This window comes from Oryctolagus cuniculus, chromosome 19 (assembly GCF_964237555.1).
Source record: "Oryctolagus cuniculus chromosome 19, mOryCun1.1, whole genome shotgun sequence".
Lineage (NCBI taxonomy): Eukaryota > Metazoa > Chordata > Mammalia > Lagomorpha > Leporidae > Oryctolagus > Oryctolagus cuniculus.
Genome location: NC_091450.1, coordinates 27498487 through 27516713, shown reverse-complemented (window position 1 = coordinate 27516713; position 18227 = coordinate 27498487). Strand labels below are relative to the sequence as shown.

The 18227-nt window shown below is 54.7% G+C and overlaps 1 protein-coding gene across 1 annotated transcript in view; it reads left to right on the top strand.

Annotated features, from left to right (window-relative positions):
* Positions 1-10142: 10142 nt before the first annotated feature.
* The window catches only part of ABAT (4-aminobutyrate aminotransferase), a 100616-nt gene continuing 92531 nt past the window's right edge, over positions 10143-18227 (top strand). Inside the window, exon 1 of the mRNA XM_051847393.2 lies at positions 10143-10280. The gene's annotated coding sequence lies outside the window, so the exon portion shown is untranslated. The remainder of the gene's footprint in view (positions 10281-18227) is intronic.

The following is an 18227-nucleotide window of genomic DNA, read 5'->3' as shown; positions in this document are numbered from 1 at the left end:
GTTTTTCTTTACGCCCATTTTGTGGATGAGGAAACTGAGGCCCAGGGTCAGTCTGCTCACCGTGTAATGGGTGCTTTTGCCAAACTGGAGGACATATGCGACAGCAGGTCTCCCCACCCCGGCACTGCTGGCATCCGGGGAGCAGCAGTGGGGCTGGGCCTGGCCCCCTGGTGACAGCCACTCAGGAGCTGCCTCCGTGAGCCAGCAGGAGACGGGGGCCTTCCACACTAAGCTCTCCCGCTGCTACCCCTGAATCCAGCAGGAGGAGGAGTGCTGGTGTAGACGGCGTGTCCGAGAACTCCCAGCACCCCCAGGGTGCTACCCCTGAATCCAGCAGGAGGAGGAGCGTTGGTGTAGACGGCGTGTCCGAGAACTCCCAGCACCCCCAGGGTGCTACCCCTGAATCCAGCAGGAGGAGGAGCGTTGGTGTAGACGGCGTGTCCGAGAACTCCCAGCACCCCCAGGGTGCTACCCCTGAATCCAGCAGGAGGAGGAGCGTTGGTGTAGACGGCGTGTCCGAGAACTCCCAGCACCCCCAGGGTGCTACCCCTGAATCCAGCAGGAGGAGGAGCGTTGGTGTAGACGGCGTGTCCGAGAACTCCCAGCACCCCCAGGGTGCTACCCCTGAATCCAGCAGGAGGAGGAACGTTGGTGTAGACGGCGTGTCCGAGAACTCCCAGCACCCCCAGGGTGTTACCCCTGAATCCAGCAGGAGGAGGAGTGCTGGTGTAGACGGCATGTCCGAGAACTCCCAGCACCCCCAGGGTGCTACCCCTGAATCCAGCAGGAGGAGGAGCGTTGGTGTAGACGGCGTGTCCGAGAACTCCCAGCACCCCCAGGGGTCATCCCCACCGACTCTTCCTGCGGGAGAGGCTCTGGAAGCACCAGTGTCCGGATCCCACAAAGCCTGGACCTTCACAGAGAGCTCAGTTCAGAAAGGAGCTCATTCACTCCAGCTCAGTCAAGCACGGCCTGGGCCCTGCTGTGGCCTGGGGCTGGGCACAGAAGAGGAGTCGGACCCAGGCCCTGGCCCCAGAAGCTGCCTGGTCGGGTGGAGCCATCCCTGGAGCAGATCACTGGCTACCTGGTGCCAGCGGTTCTGGAGAGTGTGGGAGAGGAGTGAGGATGACCAAGCAGGTGAGCAGGCTCGCAAATGGACGCTCCGATCGATGAGTGACAGGTGGATCCGTGCTCTGACAGAGGAGACCAGATGACAGCCCAGTGGAGAGGCATCGAAAGCCTCAGCCGAGGGTGTTCTGTTGCACAGTAGCCTGGCTGCTGATAATGAGAGCAGCCTGTGTATTTCACGAAAGCTAGGAGAAAGGATTTGAATGTTTCCATGACTAAGAAATTATAGATTTTTCTGGATATATGAGGGGTCTTCAAGAAGTTTATGAAAAAATGTACATTGTGAAAAATCTATGCATGGACTTCAACATTCTTATGCACCAAAATGAGCTTATCTTTTACTTCTATTTTTTCATGTGTTTTCTGAAGATTCCTATAGATGCTGATTGGACACTGCACAAAGCATCCAGGTATCAGAGTATGACAGGGTATTCCATGAATAGTTACAATTTTTATGTGTCATTTAAAAAGGGCTTTGGGGGGGTGGGTGGAGAGGGGGCGCTGTGGCTTAGAAGTTGAAGAAGTTAAGCAGGGGCCGGCACTGTGGCACAGTGGATTAATCCTCTGCCTGCGGCGCCAGCATCCCATATGGGCACCAGTTCTAGCCCCAGCTGCTCCTTTTCTGACCCAGCTCTCTGCTATGGCCTGGGAAGCAGTAGGAGATGGGCCAAGTCCTTGGGCCTCTGCGCCCACATGGAGACCCAGAAGAAACTCCTGGCTCCTGGCTTCAGATCAGTGTAGCTCCTGCCGTTGCGGTCACCTGGGGAGTGAACCAGAGGATGGAAGACCTCTCTCTCTCTCTCTCTCTCTCTCTGCCTCTGCCTCTGCCTCTCTCTCTGTAACTCTGCCTTTTAAATAAATAAATAAATCTTAAAAAAAGAAAGAAAGAAAGAAAGAAAGAAAGAAAGAAAGAAAGAAAGAAAGAAAGAAAGAAAAAGAAGTTAAGCAGTGCCGGCATCCCACATGGACGCCAGTACGAGTCCCAGCTGCCCCTTTCTGATTGAGCTCCCTGCTGATGGCCTGGGAAAGCAGCAGAACATAGACCAAGTCGTTGGGCCCCTGCACCCATGTGGGAGACCTGGAAGAAGCTCCTGGCTCCCAGCTTCAGCCTGGCCCAGCCTTGGCTGTTGCAGCCATTTGGGAAGTGAACCAGCAGATAGAAGATCTCCACCCCCCTCCCTTCTCTCTTTGTATTTCTGTCTTTCAAATAAATAACATTTTTAAAAGTTTTTCTTTTAAAACCCTTAACAATGGCCAAAAATGATAATGATGGAGGAGGAAGAAGAGGAGGAGCCAGTGCCTGCCTGGCATTTCTTGTTCCTCTGTGTGCACCACCTGGACAGCCTGGGGTCCTCTTTGGCCACCTGAGCCTGCTGAGCCTGGAAGGGACAGGTCAGAAGTGGGTTTTTTTGTTTTTTTTTTTGTTGTTGTTGTTTGTTTGTTTGTTTGTTTGTTTTGACAGGCAGAGTGGACAGTGAGAGAGAGAGAGAGACAGAAAGATCTTCCTTTGCCGTTGGTTCACCCTCCAATGGCCGCTGCGGCCGGCGCGCTGTGGCCGGCGCACTGCGCTGATCCAAAGGCAGGAGCCAGGTACTTATCCTGGTCTCCCATGGGGTGCAGGGCCCAAGCCTTGGGCCATCCTCCACTGCACTCCCGGGCCACAGCAGAGAGCTGGCCTGGAAGACGGGCAACCGGGACAGAATCCGGCGCCCTGATCAGGACTAGAACCCGGTGTGCCAGCGCCACATGTGGAGGATTAGCCTGTTGAGCCACGGCGCCGGCCTTAATGTTTTTTAAACATTTATTTATTTATTTATTTGAAAGGCAGAGTTACAGAGAGGCAGAGGCAGAGGCAGAGGCAGAGGCAGAGGCAGAGGCAGAGGCAGAGAGAGAGAGAGAGAGAGAGAGAGAGAGATCTTCCATCTGCTGATTCACTCCCGAAATGGCTGTGATGGCTGGGCCAGGAGCCTGGAACTCCATCTGGGTCTCCCATGTGGGTGGCAGGGGCCCAAGCTTGGGCCATCTTCTGCTGTTTTCCTAGGTGCACTGGGAGCTGGATTGGAAATAGAGCAGCCGGGATGTGAACTGGTGCTCATATGTGATGCCTGCATCGCAGGCAGCTGCTTAACCTGCTGCACCACTACGCCGGCCCCTATGCAAGTCTTCATTGTCACAACCAGAACTTGAACCCAGATCTCTGTAACTTTAGTTTGAGGGTGTAACTAACTACTGTGTCCTACTCTCTCCTGGTTTGCATCTGCCTTAGTCTGCGGGGAGGGGAGAGATGAGGATGAGGGGGAGAAAGGGCATTTGGATGTGCTGACCCTGGAGGGGAAGGCGTAGATCTCTGCTTGGGTTTTCTCTTCCGCAAAGTTTCAGCAGGCAACTGCTGGACAGCTCCGTGGGGCCAGGAGCTCCCCGAGGGAGCGGCGGGACGCGTCAGCGCCGCCCTGGGCGTCCTGCACACAGTGAGTGGGTAAGACTTCACAGAGCGCCTACTGTGCGCCAATCACTGTTAGGAACGCAGTCTTCAAAGATCCCAGAAAAGACTCCACGCTGAGATATTTCTTCCAGCAGTTGAGACAAGAGAGAAACCACCCTCCGTCTGAGACGCCCCGGGCATGTGCAGGTGCTCCCGGACTTACGACGGGCTTATGTCCTGAGAAAGCCATCGTTATTTCGTAAGCCAAAAATGCATTATATGGTGTGGTGAGGTGCTGGCGTTGTGGCCCAGAAGGGGAAGCTGCCACTTGGAATACCGGCATCCCATATCAGGGAGCTAGGTAGCGTCTCGGCTGCTCCATTTCCGGTTCAGCTTCCTCCTAATGGCCCTAGCATATGATGGCCCCTGCCACCCATGTGAGAGACCAGAACGGAGTTCCTGGCTCCTGGCTTTGGCCTGGCACACTCCCGGCTGTTGCAGCCATTTGGGGAATAAACCAGCAGATACAAGATCTGTCTCGCTGTCTCTCCCTCTCTGTCACTCTGCTTTTCAAACAAATAATAGAAAAAAATTTTAAATGCATTTAATATACCTAAGCTGCTAAATATCATAGCTTAACCTAGCCTATCTCAAACGTGCTGAGAACAATTGCCTTTCTCTATGGTTGGGCAAACTCCCCTAACACAAAGCTTATTTTGGAACAAAGTGTTGAATATCTCATAAAATGTATAGAACTCTACTGAAATGATTGCATAGCCACTCAGCATTGCCAGGGCTGCAGCACTCGAGGCCTGAAGGTGTTTGAAACATTGAACTGTAATGATTCCTGGAGATGCTACAGTGATGGAGTCATCAATTTCCGGCCAGGAGCTGAGGCTCACTGCTGCCACCGGCATCATAAGACAGCCTCATGCTACCATCACTAGCCTGGGAAGAGGTCAGAATTGGAAGGTTTGTACCGAGTGTGTGTTGCTTTTGCACCATCGTGAAGTCAAAACATTGAACTGTAGCAAGTCGGGGCCATCTGTATTGGCCATTAGGACTGGGGAGACTACATAGGGCAACTGCAGCCAGACGGAGGACGCGTCAGACTCCTGCACACACACACCGACATGGGCACCACGGACGGTGTGAGCAGGGTCCTTGCTGGCCGGGGCTGCTCTGTGTGCACCTTTGCTGCCGCTCGGAAGCCCGGTGGGGATGCAGGTGCCAGTAGGGGCGCCGTAGTTTTCCTGTTCTTCTGTGGTGTCCTGAGCTACACGAGGAGCTGCACTGTGGTGAGGCCCCGGCCAGCGTGGTGGCAGCGGGGTGAAGCTGTGCCGTGCCTGGGGTGAGCTGGGTGTGAGCCTGGCTTGCTCACCCACGCTGTCTCCCCCTTTGCAGGGTTGTTGTGAGAAGGAGAGCTGCAGGCATGCCCCGGGTCTTCTTCCTCAAAGGACGAAATGCAGGGGGATAAGCACAAAGGCGATGCCATAAAAGACTCCCTGTTAGCGTTTCTGCTGCAAATCAAATGGCGCCGTCTTTCGGACGACCCCCTGACCATCACGATTCATGTGCTCATCCTGAGCCTGGGCACACCGTCGTGTTATGAGAAAGTAGCTTCCTTCTTTATAGGTTTGCCTTTTCATGCCCCATTTCCCAGCACCAGAATAGAAGGTTCTACAGGGGTAAGATCTCAAATCCCCAACACCTAGAACACCTGGGCACCTGGCACACAGCAGGGGCAATGGATGGATGCATGCATGATTGGATGGATGAACTGATGGGTGAATGGATAGTTGTGTGGATGCCTGGGAGAATGGATGGGTGGATGGGTCGATGGGTGGATGAATGAATGGATGAATGGGTGAATGGGTGGATGGGTGGATGGGTGGATGAATGAATGGATGAGTGGGTGGATGGATGGATGTTTGGACAGATGGATGGATGATGGGCTGGCTGGCTGGCTGGATGGATGAATGGGTGGATGGGCAGATGGATGGGAGAATGGATAGATGGATGTTTGGACAGATGGACAGATGGATGGATGGATGGATGTTTGGACAGATGGATGGATGGATGGATGGGTGGATGGATGGATGGACAGATGGATGGATGATGGCGTGGAGGGAAAGATGACTGAGGGAATGACTAAGCTCTGCTCAGCCTCCCACAACCAAGCAGGTAGCCTGATAAAACTTAGTAACAATGGCCACTGCCAATGCATAAGTAACCCCCAGGGACCAGCAACAAACTTCTCTCTCTATCCTACCCAACGACCCGTGCAGCAGACACTGTTTTTATTATGGCAAAACACATAACACAAAGGGAGCCATTTCGACGCTGTTAAGTGGAAACATCAGCGGCGTTAGGGTTAGCTTCGCAGTGTTGCACAGCCGGCATCACTGTCTTGGTCCAGGGCATTTGCCTCTCCCCCCAAGGACATCCACACCCACTCAGCAGTCACTCCTCATTACCCACCAGCCTCGTGTCCCCGCCACCGCTCATCTGCCGACTGCTGTGGCCCTCCTGTTCTGGCCGCTGCGTAGAGATGGGGGTGTGCTCTTTGTTTTCGAGATTCCTCCAGGAGACAGCATTCATTAAGTGCTTCCTTCCTTTTTGTCACTGAATAATATTCTGCTGTATGCACAGCCCGCGATTGACGAACCCTTTCACCCGTTAATGGATCTGACTTATTTCCACCTTGTGCCTTTGTGAATAGCGCTGTTTAGACGCATACCTAGGAGCGGGACTGCTGGGTCAGACCCCTGGCGCCACTCAGTTCTCATACTCTGTTTTTATTTCTCCCCACAGCAGTGCAGCAGGAGCCCGGCCTGCCGGAGCTGCTCCCTTGTAGGGACAGGTCCCAGGTGAGCCCTCCTCCCAGGCCCCAGCTACCCTCAGTCTTGGCATTTTCTGGAATTCACCTGCAGCCCTGGAGGAAAACAGGGCAACAGTAGAAAATGCAAGAGAAGCGAATGCAAAAGGGCTCTGCACCTGCTGCCAGTTTTCTTCAAAAGTGGCACAATGACGCTATTAGGGCCTCAGCTTGCAAAGCACCTGGCTCTAAACAGCCCTCCCACCCCCTCCTGAGCCAGACAGCGGGCAGGCCCTCCTTCCCCGAGGCGAGCCGAGCCGAGCGGAGCAGAGCGCCGGGGCCTGGCCCACGCTGGGTGCTCGCTGCGTGGTGGCCTGACTCAGCGACGCCACGTGCCTCGGGTAAGGAGGCAGCACATTTCTCCGAGAAGAGGCTGTCAGGTTCTCAGCTCCGCCATTGCAGCACCCCAGATGATGGCGGGTCCCAACGACGCTTTGCGCACACTGAAACGTGAGTTTCATATAATTGCCCTGTGTCTTCCTTTTGATTTTCCCCAACTATTTAAGATAGAAAACTCACCTTACAGGTCCTACAAAAACAGGTAGCTCCTGAGTTGAGTTGGGCCCACTGGCTACGGTTTGATAACCTCTAGCTTAGACACTTGGTTTTTTGTTTTCCATTTTAATTTTATTCTGAGTGCAGAAATTATATACACATATATTCATGGTCGAATGATTAGACATTAGCAAATATAGATAAATAATTAGAAATATACAAATAAAGTAAAAAACAGAATCGCCCACAATTTCAGTACCCAGTACTGTTTCTACTAATGGGCATGCATTTTTTTCCCTCATTCTAACTAGCTAGCTAGTTGGCTATAACTGTACATGTGACTATTAAACTTAAAATTAAGTACTATTAAAAATTCAGTTCTGGCCGGCGCTGTGGCTTAGTAGGCTAATCCTCTGCCTGCGGCGCCGGCACCCCAGATTCTAGTCCCAGTCGGGGCGCCGGATTCTGTCCCAGTTGCTCCTCTTCCAGTCCAGCTCTCTGCTGTGGCCCGGGAAGGCAGTGGAGGATGGCCCAAGTGCTTGGGCCCTGCACACACATGAGAGACCAGGAAGAAGCACTGGCCATAGTGGCCATTTGGGGGTGAACCAGTGGAAGGAAGACCTTTCTCTCTGTCTCTCTCTCACTGTCTCACTCTGCCTGTCAAAAAAAAAAAAAATTCAGTTCCTCAGCCAACCAGTCATCCCAAGTGATGGATGCCTACGTGTGGGAGTCACACAGATCCAGAATATTTCCCCTCACAGAACGTTCCGGTAGACGGCACTGAACTACTTCTCTAGATTTAGCAGTAAGACAGTATCAAATATGCTGGGCTTTTTTAAAAAAAAGATTTATTCATTTATTTAAAAGGCAGAGTTACGGAGAGGTGGGGGGACACAGAGAGAGAGAGATCTTTCACCTGCTGGTTCACTCCCCAAATGGCCATGATGGCCAGAGCTGGGCTGATCAGAAGCCAGGAGCCAGGAGCTTCCTCTGGGTCTCCCATGTGGGTGCAGGGGCCCAAGCACTTGGGCCATCCTCCACTGTTCTCCTAAGTGCACCAGCAGGGAGCTGGATCGGAAGTGGAGCAGCGTGGTCTTGCACTGGAGCCCGTATGGGATATCAGCACCGCTGGTGGTGACTGTACTCACAATGCCACAGCACTGGCCCCCAGTACGCTGGTTTTTAAACATCTTTGATTGTGAGATACCTTCTGTATCATTCAGTATTCAACACCTACGCTTATTGTTCAATTTCACACAACAGGTTTCCCTCGCTAGCTCCCCTTGCACAGCTGAGTGGTTTCCAGGTTTTGGCCATGGTGGACAAAATGACAGTAAATCACTTTGCCATTACCCTTGTGCACTCTTGCTTGTTTTAGGAGTTCACACAGCTTGGGTCACTGGGTCCAAAGGCAAACCCACAGGGGTGAGTGTTGTGGTCCAGCGGGTCAGGCCGGCCGAGTCCTGGCTGCTCCACTTCCCATCCGGCTTCCCCTAAGGAGATGGCCCACATACCTGAGTCCCTGCCATCCTCATTGGTGGAGCTCCTGGCTCCTGGCTTCAGCCGGGCGCAACCCTGGCTATTGGGACCATTTGGGGAGTGAACCAGTGGGTGGAAATGTCTCTCTCTCTCTCTTGCACTCCGCCTTTCAAATGCATAAAGCTTTTTATCATAACGGGTTAAGTGGCCTTTAGGATTTTCCGCAGGAATCCCCTGTAGGCTGGGACCCTCCTCCCACCAGCCATGGGGCATATACGTCCTTGATCACGACAAACATGAGACCATCTGGGTGGCCTTTGTGTTGACCCACCTGCCTTGACTACTGGTTTCTTCCAGAAGCCTTGGGCGACACAGGGCGTTATCCACACAGCGTGGGCTTTGAGACTCGCAAGGCCCCATAGAGGATGAACGCAACGGAGAGACTGGCAAAGACGCCCAGCCCCAGCCCCAGCCCCAGCCCAGCAATTGTGCTGTCTGTCCCCCTGAATTGTTTCTGTTCATTTTTTTCTTTTGGGTTCATGGCCGCGGATTGCACAGGAGGGGAATGGTTTGGCAGGTGTGTGAGTGTGTGTGTGTGTGTGTGTGTGTGTGATTTGTTTACTTTCTGTTTCTCCCAGTTCCTTCATTCCTGGGACTCCAAACTTTCTCATCTCATCAGAGATCAGGCAGCCTGGATTCCCAGACGAGAGGCAGTGGGGGTCTCACAGCCCTGCAGGAGTGCAGCCAGCCGAGGAAGCAGTGACCGCCACGAGGCTGGGGCGGGACAATCCCACCGCGTTCTTTCTTGGCCTAAGGTCTAGAAGTGTCAGTCATCACACTTGATGGTTGCATGCTTCATTCTGTTTTAAATTATTTACTTATTTGAAAGGCAGAGAGACAGAGGTCTTCCACCTGCCAGTGGACTCTCCCAAAGCCCCCAGCAGCTGAGACTTGGCCAGACCGCCCCCAGAAGCCTGGAAGTCACTCCATGTCTGCCCCGGGGGTGGTAGGGACTGGTCCTTGGGTCCTCACAGCTGCAGCCTGCCTGGGTGCATGTGAGAGGAAGCTGGAGCTGGGAGCAGACCGGGTCAAACCCAGGCACTCCAACTTGCAATGCAGGCATTAACCCTGCGCTCAACGCCCGCCCCCTGAGCTTGCTTTGATGGGCAGTTTCTTGTGTCCTCGATTTTACCCTTGAGAGATTGCATCCCCTTTCCAAATACCCTCAGAAAGCCACCGGGCTATCAGCCACTCACCCCTTAGTATAAAGTAGTTTTCACAAATGCCCCTCGTCACATCCAGCGTCCCATTTACATCCATGAAGAAGGTATGACCACTGCTGTCCCCATTTAGCACCGGGGAAGCGGAAGACCACGCAGAAGGAACCGAGGTCTCACTCCTGGTGGGGGGTGGGGGGGCGGGCAGAGATGCAGGGCAAGGTCCCAAGAAGGGGCCGAGAGACTTAGTGAAGATCCAGGTCAAGACAACCTACATAGAGGCACCCCCTCTTCAGGAACGGGACCCCATCCCCGCCCCGCTCAAACTCGAGGGGCGACCTCGCCCCCGGCCCTCGCGGCCCCTCCTTCGGGACCCCTGGCCCAGCCCGCGTCTCCCTAGCCCGCCCCAGCCCCGGGGAGGCCGGACTCTGCCCCCGGCCCGCCTCCCCCCTCCCCCGGGGGCGGCGGCCCGTGGCGGGAGCGCCCATTGGCTGAGGCGCGAGCGAGGCCCGGGGCCGACGGCGCTGATTGGCTGCGGCGGCTCGGCGGAGCCCGGGTGGCCGGCGAGTCGCTGGGGGAGCCGAGCAGACCGCGGGCGCAGCCGGAGCGCAGGGCGCGCAGCGCGCGAGCCGGAGCCCGCGGACCCGAGCCAGGCCTGGAGGTGAGGGCGAGGCGCCGGGGCGCGTGGGGCGGGCCTCTCGGAGGGTCCCCCGGCTCTGGCCCCAGCGAGGGGCCGAACCCGGGGCCTCTTCTCTCAGGAACCGGGCCCTCGTCCTGCTCGGACGCGGCTCGCCTGCCCGGAGACCTCAGGGTCTCTCGCACCCCAGGGAGCACACGGCTTCGGTTTCCCTTCAGAAATGGGCCCTTCCTCCTCACCCCAGCTCGGGGGACGCTCTCCCTCCCTGGTGGACCCCCTGGAAACGACCGTGCCCCCCAGAGAGGAGCCCAGCCCCCGCCGGCGCCCGGGGCCCCCCAGCTTCTGCCGTTCCTTCCCGTTCCCCGAAATACTAAGTTTAGGCTCCCCCACTCCCCCTCGAGAGGGGCGGGGGTCTCCGCGGCTCACAGCTGGCGGTGCACACCCCCCACCCCACGGAAAATGCAGGTCTGGGGAGAGAAGCCCCCAGGAAGCAAGGCCGCCCTGGGGTAGAGACTCCTCCAGTCACCCCGCGCCCCGCCGCGGAGACCGCATTCCCCGGAGACTCTGCCCGCCTCCCCCCACCCCGTGGAAGCGGGTCTGGGGTCCCCTCTTTCTGGAGTAAGGCAAGGGCTTCCACAGCCAGGAAGGCGGCCAGGGTCCGGACATCCGTCCCTGACAGTCACTCGCCTCCACCCACCCCTCTCTTACCCCTCCACCCCAATCATGCCCCCAGGAGCACCCCCCACCTCTCCCAGCCCCTACTTTCCCCACCTCACCCCAACTCCAGTCCTCCTCCCCGGTCTCCCCCTCCCCTTTCACCCCTGGCCTTGGGTGAGGCAGAGGCCGTATAGTAAGGCTTAGGAAGACCCAAGCCCCTCAAACTGGGGTCCAGGATCCCCTGAACTCACAGCAGAGACAGCCTGAGAAACAGGACCCCTGCCCACGCACACAGGCTATGTTCAGTGTGTGCTCCCCCGGGGCAGTCACTGTGACCTCCTGGAGGAGGTGGCCTTGTGTGGCTGGGAAGGCTGCTGCTGGCCCCCTGCCCAGAGGGCTGGATTCCCCCACCCTAGGCCTGCCCCCTCCCCCGCCCGTGGGCATCGCCTGGTGGAATTCCCTGGGCACTGGGCCAGGCAAGGTGGATGCTGAGGGCCCCTGGGCTGCGCTGGGGACAGAGCTGGCTCTGCCGCTCTCAGGGACAGAGGGTAGCAGTCGGGCTGGGGAGGGGGCCCGCTGGGCGAGCAGGGAGGAGCCAGGCAGTGAATCTGGCCTTGTTCTTGGGAGACGGGCACCGGGGCGTGGAGTGTGGGAGACATGTTTCTGGAGGCCGGAAGAGGTCAGGGCGAGGACTGAGAGAGCCCCTAGGTTCCAGTCGGTGCCCCTGCATTTGACAGTCAAACACCCAGGCACAGAGAGGGGACGAGACTGGCTCAAGGTCACCCAGGCTGGGGCTGACAAAGCCGGCCCCAGGGGGTTCCGGGGTCCTGGACACCAGGCCCGGTCGTCAGTGACAGCAAGGACTTCGGAGCCCCCGTCGTCCTCGTCATGGGGGTGGCTGCTGCGGCCTGGGAAGCAGCAGGGCTGGAGCTCGGCGCCCTCTGACCCCCACCTCCCCCGCCGGCCCCCTAGTCCCTCTCACTGCACTTCCCTGCTCACCCTGAACGAGCTATGCCTCGAGCCTGCAGCCAAATCCAGGCTTTGTCCAGATTCCTGGTTGACCCGGGATTGCCAGTGAGCTCAGTTGCAGTACCCTGGAGTGAGAGCTGTGGCAGGAACCCCAGGTGCATAACCGGGTTTGCTCGGGGAACTTGGGACAGGCCCTGAGCAAGCCACATGCCCTCCCTTCCCTCTTGGTCTGCACCCAAGTCCCCCCTGAAAAATCTCTCATCCCTGTGATTTTCCTGGGGCCATTAGATGGGTTCAGGAGGTGAAACTTGGGCCAGGGATTCCTAGGACCACCTGGCTGGGCAGCAGCCACCTGGCCTCGACCTCCTCTTGCCCCTGCCCAGCTCCCAGCTAAAGGGCTGGCCAGTCAGCTGCCTGGGGAAGATTGGGGGCATCAGTCTCTTTGTGCCTCAGTTTCCCCATCTTTGAGTGAGACTTGTTGTGAGTTGATAAGTCTTGGGCTGGGTTTCTCGCTCTCAGCACTGTTGATGTTAGGGGTTGGATGGTTCTGGGTGGTGTGGGCCGTCCTGTGCATTGTAGGATTTTGTGGTCTGTCTTGCCCCCATGCACTAGGTGCCAGCAGTGGCCCTCTAGTGATAGAAATGTCTCCAGGCCTGAGGAGCTGTGCTCTGGGGTGAGGGCGTCCCCCTTCTGCCCTTTGAGAAGCCACTGATCCAGTACCTGGCCCCACATGTAGCCGTTGCCTGATCCAGGGCCCCCTTCTTTCCTTGCCAAGTTGCTTGTCCTGAATTGTGCAAAATGAGGGGCTGGGGAAGGCATCCCCCAGCCCGGGTCAAGGACAGTGTGAACCCCTCACCTTCAAACACACCTTCCAGACGTTTTTCTAAGGATTTATTTATTTATTTCAAAGGCAGAGTTAGAGAGAGAGAGAGAGAGAGAGAGAGACATCTTCCATCCACTGGTTCACTCCCCAAATGGTCAGAAACCCAGGGATGGGCCAGATTGAAGCCAGGAACCAGGAACTCCATCCTGGTCTCCCTTGAGGGTGGCAGAGACCCAAATATTTGGGCCATCCTTTGCTGCCTTCCCAGGTACATTAGCAGAAGAGGAGCATCCAGGACTTGAACCGGCGCCCGTATGGGATGCCAGCACGCTGCAGGCTGGGACTTAACCCACCGTACCACAAGGCTGGCGCCAGATTTCCAGTCTTACAGATAAGAAAACTAAGACTCACAGAGGTCAAAAGCCTGATCTAGAAGTATCATCTTCTGCCTCAATAGAGGTCAAAGACATGTGCAAGCCAGAAACAGCTTTAGAAATGACCTAGTTCGGGAGTCTTCCTGGAAGGTCATTTGGTGTCTCGGAATTTAAGCTGCACGCGTATCCTTTGGCCCAGCAATCCCACTTGTAGCCATCTCCTGGGGAAATACTCACAGGTGCATGCACAGAGACCATGAGGATGTAACCGCGGGACTTTATTATACCACTATGAGAATGGGTGCATTCTGGTGCATTGCCACGGGAACATGAGTAGCCCCTTTAGAAGAGTGAGGTAGGTCTACGTTCCTAACCCAAAGGCTTGGGAGTTATATTGTTTACTGAAACTAATAAGGTCACAGAATGAACATACACAGAATGACCTCATTTTGGAAGAAAAAAAAAGATATATACGTTTAAGTGTGAGAGTACTTCACAAAGCTGTGGGACATTGAATTAAACGATGCGTGTGGGGCAGGCATGGTGGCACAGTGGCTTAGGCCACTGCTTGGATGCCTGCAGTCGTCCTGTGGATGGCTAGGGACATGGGGAGGCATGAAAGAGTCACAGATAGGTGTGAATATATTCATGGGGGAGGAAGGAGAAGAGACCCAGAGCCAGCTCCCAAGCATTAAAAATGGGCAAAGCAAGTGCGGCGAGGATGAGAGATTTGCCGAGAGCAGAAATTGCCGGTGCCGGAAGCCCAAATGCAGGAACCCCCGTCTCTAGAGGCCGAGCCTCCGTCCTTGCCGGCATGGGTGCCAAGCTCAGCTGAGTCGAATTGGGCTCCTCAGCCTGGTGAGCTCGGGCCAGCCTCGTCTCCGCACCTTGCAGGAGAGAGGAGTGGTGACTCCACAGACGGCAGCAGGAGGAGGGAAGGGGCCGCCAGGGGTGATGGTGGGGATTAAGTGAGGGCGTGTGTGCAACCCCTCGGGACACAGCCGGTGCTTCGTTAACGCAAGCCCTGGCCTCTCCCTGTCTCTTTTCCCTGCTTGCCTGCCCCCTTGTGAGGAGAGCCTCGGGGCTGGGGGACTCCCGGCAGCTGAGCTGTGTCAGCCCTCTGTGCCCCCGCCCCGACTGCCTTGTGGGGGTCTTCAGCTGGCAGCCTCGCGAGGTCTGGGGGCACTGTGCTCTCACGCCTCCTCTCTGGCTGCCCCTGCGTTCCCACACACTGCATGCGTTAGATTCTCCAGCCGGGGTGGCCAGATGTGGCTCTGATGACACATTTCTTCGAGTGCAGTCGACCTTGCACCCCACCTTCTACAGGACGTCTCCCCACCCCAGCGCTCTCCCCGGAACTCTCGCCACCTGCATCCCAGGCTTCCTTGGGTCCACTGCTGCCTGCTGGTTTTTCTGTCCTACTGTGACCCCCTGGCAAGGGGCAGTCGCACCTGCCTCGTTCGTTCCTTTGTCCCACGTGCACGGCACGGTTTCCTGCACGCAGTAGATAGTTGCGGTGCCTTACTGAGTGCATAACTGTGCATTTTTGAAAGATTTCCTTTTTATTTGAAAATCAGAATTACAGAGAGGGAGAAATGAGAGAGAGAGAGATTTTCTACCCACTGGCTCACTCCCTAGATGGCCACAATGGCCAGGGCTGGGCAAGGCCAAATACAGGAGCCAGGAGCTTCTTCCATGTCTCCCATGTGGGTGGTAGGGGCCCAAAGACCTGGGCCATCTGCTGCTTTACCCAGGCCATTAGCAGGGAGCTGGATCAGAAGTGGAGCGGTTGGGACTGAGCTGGCACCCATGTGGGATGCTGGCATCGCAGGCAGCAGCTCAACCTGCTGTAGCACAGTGCCGGCCCCTGTAACTATGTATTTTTATTGTGGCAAAACACACAACATAAAATTGGTTATTTAAAATTTTTTTTATTTTAATGACTTTTTAACAGCTTCAATGTGCTCTGTAGATACAATTCTAGGACACAATGATTCTCTCCCTTTTCTCTCCCTCCCCCTCTCCCCCTCCCACTCTCCTTCCTCCTTTCGCCTTTTTTTAGTTTTTGAGTAATATGTTTTAAATTTGATTGCAGTAAAAAGACTTAATACTTCACTGGATAAGAAGTTTAACAAGTAAAAAGCAAAAAGATCATAGTTTAGTGGGGATATAAACAATGGCTATAAATAAGAATTGAATGAAAAAATGACCATTTGACCCATATACAGTATATCATAAAGTAATCACAGATCATTAAAACTGTAGTAGTATAACATTCTTTTTTTTTTTTTTTTAAGATTGATTTATTTGAGAGGCAGAGCTACGGGGGAGTGGGGGGTCTTCCATACACTGGGTCACTCCCCAATGGCTGCAACAGCCAGACCTGGCTAATCTGAAGCCAGGAGCCAGGAGCTTCTTCTGGGTCTCCCATGTGGGTGCAGGGGCCCAAGCACTTGGGCCATCTTCTACTGCTTTCCCGGGCCATTAGCAGGAAGCTGGATCGGAAGTGGAGCAGCCAGGACTTGAACCAGCACCCAACTGGGATGCTGGCACTGCAGGCAAAGGCTTAACTTACTATGCCAAAGTGTCAGCCCCTAGTATAACATCCTTAACCATTGGTTTCACAAAGCTATAAAACAAAGTTTTATAAAACTGTATTTGCAGCAAAACTGATACACACAGGCATTTCTTTTTTCTTTCTCTCTCTCTTTTTTTTTTTTTTTTAAATTTTAGCTCCTACATATAAGGGAGAAGATACGGTATTTGTCTTTCTGGGTTCAGCCTATTTCACTCAACGTCATGTCTTCCAGTTGTACCTGTTTTGCTCCAAGTGGTAGGACTTCATACGACTGATCATTATAACCACTGAAAGCCATGCAGTTCAGTGACGTTGCATACACTGGCCATGTGGTGCAGCCGTCACCACTGTGCAGTTCTGAAGGCAAGCAGGCATTCCTCATCCCACCAGCCCGTGCCAGCCACGTTGGCTTTCTGTCCGTGTGCATTTGCCCAAGCCAAATATTTCCAATAGACAGAATCTACCAGTCGGTGGCCTCCTGGGTTGGGCTTCTCCATGCTGTCCGGCGTATCAGCACTGTATCCATTTCTATGGTGAACACTGTTCTGTTGTGCGGCTGTATCACAATTTGTTTACCCACCCGTCGGTTTGTGAACATGTAGATGGTTTGCACATCCTAGCTTTCGTGAACCTGCGTGTGCACGTCTTGGTTTGAGACATGTTTTTAGTTCTGTACATGCGCCTAAGGGTGGAACACATGAGTCCTATGGTAATTCTTTGTTTCCAGACCGTTCTGCACAGCAGTGATACCATCTTGCGCTCCCCTCCAGCTCTGCATGAGGGTTCCAATCTTCCCACATCTTTACTCGCAGTTATTTTCCATTTTTACAATTATTTTGTTAGGACAGGCCTCCTAGCCAGTGGGGAGTGGATCACCTGTGGCTTGCCTGTGCATTTCCCTGACGACTAAAGGTTATGAACGTCTTCTCGTGTGTTTGTGGCCACTTGTGTGTCCTCTCTGGAGAAGCCTCTGTCCCCATCCTTTGCCCATTTCTGAAGTGAGTTGTTTTTCTGCTATCTGGTTGTAAGAGATCTTTATGTACACAAATGCAGTTTTCTGTCACCATTTTCTCATCCATTTAAACAGTGGCCCAGCTCCTGTGGGTCACGCACTGTCTTGTGACCTTGAAATCCCAAGGTCACCACAATGCAGTTCGTGCCCACAGGGGACTGGTCGTCCAGATCAGAGCTCCCTGGCCTCAACGCTATTGGGATTACTCGGGGAGGGGGCTGTCCTGTGTGATGTAGGGTATACCTACTGGATGCCAATGGCACCACCTACCCCAAACTGTAGCAACAACAGTGTCTCCAGACAGTGCCACATGTCCCCTGAGGGGTAGAATTGCCCCTGGTCGAGAATCACTGATGGAGAGGCTGATGGGCGTGCAAACATCTTCAGTTTCAATCACATGTCTTATGCCCAACAGGGTGCACAGTAGGCATTTGGACATACATGTTGGGTGTTAGGTGGGTGGATGGATGAATGGATGGAAGGAAGGAAAGATTGATGGATGAGTGTGTGAATGGATCGACAAGTAAAAAATGAGAACAATTACAAGGTCCATACATGTGCCCGAAACTCTACATGGGAAAACACCGTGCTCCCAACTGGAATATTCTACCCTTTTCTCTGCCAGCACAGTAGTTCTCAAACTTGAGCATCAGAATCCGTGGTGAGCTTGCTGAAACACAGGTTCGTGGGCCTGTCCCCCAGAATTGAGATTCAGTAGCGCCCCCAGCCTGGCAGAATCCTCTCCACACGGTGTGCATTCTTCCAGGTTCCTGGATCAGCCCCCACCCACATCAACCAGAGCCGCACAGACTTACCTGCCAGGCCCTGACGTCTAGGTGCTGCTGTCTGTTGCCTTGGACTGCCAGCAACGAGCGGAGCAGCAGTTCCTCCAGCACACGGAGGAAGCTCTCAAAGCAGGGCCCACTGCGTCCCTGTGCATTGCTACTCAAAGTGTGCTCCTGTGGCCAGCAGCCCCACGACGTCGGGGAGCTGGTTAGAAACGCAGAACCTCAGGCCCAGCCCAGACCTACAGAATGTGATTTGGACGTTAACAATATGCCTGGGGCCACAGAGAGGCTGCCCTGGGACCTCTATCTGTCCCTGACACCCTGTATAGCTTGGCTGACAAGTTACATTGAGGGGATTCTGTTACAAAGTCAGCCGTGGTAGGCTAGATCTAGCTGCTGGGAAGCCATTGTTGGCCGTATTCCGATCTCTGCTCCATGTGCTCTATCTCTCGGAATGTCTACATGACCTTGCTTTCCCGTGGGAAAACAGAGGCCCAGAGGGGCAGTGCCTAGGGCAAGGTTGCACAGTGACCACAAAGCAGAGCCTAGGTTGCCATCCCCTCCGTTCCCTTAAAGGCTGTGGGATTCAGAGACGTTGGAACACCGTGGCTGTGAAATAGTGAAAATACACAGTGGGAGGGTCACGTCCTGAAGCTATCGGGTTTGTTCTGTAAAAGTAGAGACGTGGTGGGTGACTTGAAAGCAGCCCAAGAGCAAGAAGCTAGGCTGTGTCCCTTTGTGTCACCAAGTATTCATTGGGTGCTCAGTAG